Below are 4,136 nucleotides of genomic sequence, written 5' to 3' on the forward strand. Positions count from 1 at the left end.
GGTGAGGCGGAGGAGGCGTGGTGGTGAAGATGGAGAGGGAGGTGAGAGTATGAGGAAGCAGGGAGGCGGTGGGGGTTGCAAAGAAGATGTAGCTACAGGCTGGATTTATGACGAGAAGATGGAGAAGGAGATGGAGGACAGTGTGGGACAATTGTTAGGGATGATGGCATGACGATGATGATGATGATGATGATGATGATGATGATGATGATGATGATGATGATGACGACGACGACGACGACGACGATGTGTTGTGGACAATTACGACAAAGATGATGACGACGATGATGACAATGATCAGAAGAATGAATAAGATAACAGTGATAATATAAACGTTGATGATGATGATGATGATGATGTGGAAAAGATGATAGCAATGCTGATTATAATGACGATGATGATGATGATGATAATAACTGAAATTATATCAGTTGCCATGATTATCATTTATTATTATTATTATTATTATTATTATTATTAAGAATCGTTAGCACGCTGGGTAGAACGCTTAGCAGTATTTCGCCTGTCGCTATGTTCTGAGTTCAAATTCCACCGAAGTCAACTTTGCCTTTCATCCTTTTGGGATGGATAAGTTAAGTACCAGTGAGACATTGGGTTTGATGTAATCGACACGTCCCCTTCCCCCAAAATTTCAGGCCTTGTGCTTTTAGTAGAAAGGGTTGTTGTCATTATTATTATTATTATTATTATTATTATTAGATAGAGAGAAGAGTTCTTTACTTTTGTATACATAGATATATGAACTTGTGCCTATTCTAAAAAAGGAAATATTTTGCTATTTTATATTTAGTCAGCAAGATTTAGTCACATGATATGAATTCATGCACTGAAACATATTTTGGGAAGGTCATTGTGCCAACAATAAATACATGCATTGGTTCTATTCACTTCATTTTATATATTTGTTGATTGGTTGACTATTTTACCAATTAAGTAATCGACTTTGGTTAATCATTTGGTAAATCAGTTATGTTTGTCAAAGACCTTTTGTCACCATTCGTGTTCTCGTCAATGACATATCCTCTCTCCAGGTCAGTTTCAGGTTATGATTGATTGATTAACTGAATAATTAATCAAACAATCAATTAGTTGATTCTTTTATCTTTCACCTGTTTCAGTTTTTGGACTGTGGCCATGACTGAAGGAAGTTTAGTTGAATATATCAATCCCAGAAATTTGTTTTTTAACCTGGTACCTGTTCTATTGGGTTCTTTTGCTGAACTGCTAAGTTACAGGGATGTAAACACACCAACACCAGTTCTCAAGTGGTGGTGGGGGGAACATACATAGATACAAAGACACACACATACACATACATACAATGGACTTCTTTCAGTTTCCATCTATCAAATCAATTTATAAGGCTTTGGTTGGCCTGAGGCTATAGTAGAAGACACTTGCCCAAGGTGCTATACCAGTGGGACTGAACCCAGAACCATGTGGCTGGGAAGCAAACTTCTTAACACAAAGCCATTCTTGCATCTAAATATTTAACCAATTCATTTTTCAGTTGGTTGAATAATTAACCAACTGAAAACTAATGAAATGAACTAGAATCAGTACATGTCATTATCATGGTCATTATGGTTCTCCTGAGATACAAAATATATTTTAATTGTCATAATTTACAGCCTGACTTTTGTGTCTTTCCTCAGTGCCTGTCTGACCAATTTGGAGAAATGTCATGTTTCTCTGACTCAGCAGGTCATCTGCTGTCAATGCCCACAACAAGGTGGGATTGGTATCCTGCAATAATCGATGCATAGACATGTGCAAAGGTGGTGCAACTTACAATGATTCATGTGTCTTGCATGGCTGTGGTCTCTCTTTGTAAGACGAGCCTTTTTTGCAGCCCTGGGCTAAGGAAAAAACTAAAACTGGACATCAAGCATCTGGAATGTTATCAGGAATGCAGAACCCTCAACTCGTCAGACAAGGTCATTCTTTGGAGTGCATTGTTAGCAATATACAGAGTCAAAAGTGCATTCTGAACCATAGGCTCATACAGCTTGGTTTCCTGTGGCATATACATTTCCTTGTCTGTCTGTCTGTCTGTCTGTCTGTCTATCTATCTTGTTATTTGTCAGTTGGTCTATCTAACTAGCTGGTTGTCTGTCTATCTATCTATCAACCTAGTTTGCTAACTGTCTATCTTTGAATCTATCTGTTTCAGCCTTTTAGTTTCTCTCTCTCCCTCTCCCCCCTCTCTCTCTCTATCTATCTATCTCCATTTGGTGAGTGCTATCCAATCTCACTCCTCTTCATTTCACTCTTTCTTTCTTTCTCTCTCTCTTCATTTCATTTTCCCCTTCTCTCTTTCTTTCTTATTTCTCTTTCTCACTTTTTCTCTCTGTCATTATTTCCTCTCTCCCGTCTCTCACTCTGTCAATTCTCTTGTCATCTCTTTCTCTTATTCCCTGCTCTTCCTCCTCCTCCTCCCCCCCTTTTCTCTTCAAGTTTCTGGATTTTTCTTAACAAACCACTCAACTAACACCACTACAAATTGTATCCAATCACTTTTAACTCATACTAACTTAGCTGTTTTTTGTCAGTCACTGCTATTGTTGTGGATGATGACAATGATGATGATGATGATGATGGCGATGATGATGGCGATGATGATGGCGATGATGATGATGATGATGATGATGATGATGATGATGATGGTGGTGGTGGTGGTGCTGCTGTTCATGGTGGTGGTAGTGGTCATGGTGGTGATGCTGATGATAATGATGATGATAATGTTGATAATGGTATTGATGATGGCGATGATAATGATGGGTGGTGGCAGTGGCGGTGAGGGTGAAGCTGGTGATGGCGATGGTGATGATGATTGTGGTGGTGGTGGTGACAATGACAATGATAAAGATGATGATGATGATGACGATGATGGCAGTGGTGATGATGATGATGATGATGATGCTGATGTTGAGGTTGACAATGGCAACAATGATAATGTTTACGTTTTTCAATATTTTTCTAGTTGTCACTCATAATGTTGGTATTGCGACTGAGGGTGATTATAATGCTGCTGCTGTTTTATAATTTGGAATGTTTTCCTCCTAGCTGTTTATCTTTGTTGTTATTGTTCTCAACTTTTGATGCTGCTGCTGCTACTACTACTACTACTACTACTACTACTGCTGCTGCTGGCGGTGGTGGTGATGATGATGCTAATGTTTATAGTCTAAATATTTTACTTTCTCTTTGCCATGGAGTTGCTGCTGCTACTGCTGCTGCTCATGATTAGCAGTGTCATCCTTGTCAATGTTGTTGGTGGTGGTGATGGTGGTGGCGACGGTGATGTTAGTTGTAATAGTGGTGGTGATGGTCATGGTGGGAATGGCGAAAGGTGGCGGCGAATGTTTATGAGTTACAGTGTATTTCAGGTTGCCGTTGTTGCTTTCATAATTATATCAATTAATTTCATAATTTTTTAACGACCATCAACTGAAGGGATAGTATGACATAATGTATTGAAATCTGGATGTCAATATTCAACGAGGTAAATTTGACAATAATTACAGAGGAAGAAATTACAGAAAACAACCATCAAATAAAGAATTTAAATTATTCTTCCTATAAAAATAATAATTATTACTATAATTATAAAAATAATTATTATTGTATTTTTTTATCATTATTTTTATAAATGATAATTATTTCTATAAAGGTACAAAACCTGGAATTAGGAAGTAGGAGGCTAGTCAATTACAATTACATCAACCCCAGTAGTAAACTGGTACCTATTCTATCGACCTCAAAAGAAAAAAAGGCAATTGGTAGATGGAAACTAAAAGAAACCTGTTGTATATATACAGGGTGTGATGGGTAAATTGCCATTTTATATATACTTTTAATTTCGTGCAAGTGCACTGTTTATTCTTGATTTTGTTGACTACACAGTATAGTAGGGTCAGTTGGGTAACGTCTGTGAGAAAAACACCACCATCACACAATTCACTTTGCCCCCTTGATTATTATGTGTGGGGCACAGTTGAGCAAGAGACCAACAAAACTCCATGTGTGTGTGTGTGTGTGATTTTGTGTCTGTGTTTGTCCCCTCCACCACACACCATATCTATCTATCTATCTATCTATATATCTATCTATAT

The 4,136-nt window shown here is 37.8% G+C and overlaps 1 protein-coding gene and 1 long non-coding RNA gene across 5 annotated transcripts in view; one reads left to right on the forward strand and one right to left on the reverse strand.

Moving 5' to 3' along the window:
• Positions 1-4,136, forward strand: part of LOC128248690 (uncharacterized) — a 57,317-nt gene that overhangs the window by 52,632 nt on the left and 549 nt on the right. The window lies entirely within an intron of this gene.
• LOC106878116 (UPF0415 protein C7orf25 homolog) overlaps positions 1-4,136 on the reverse strand; it is a 256,888-nt gene that overhangs the window by 25,436 nt on the left and 227,316 nt on the right. The gene's annotated exons all lie outside the window — the stretch shown is intronic.

This window comes from Octopus bimaculoides, chromosome 9, assembly GCF_001194135.2.
Source record: "Octopus bimaculoides isolate UCB-OBI-ISO-001 chromosome 9, ASM119413v2, whole genome shotgun sequence".
NCBI classification, from domain to species: domain Eukaryota; kingdom Metazoa; phylum Mollusca; class Cephalopoda; order Octopoda; family Octopodidae; genus Octopus; species Octopus bimaculoides.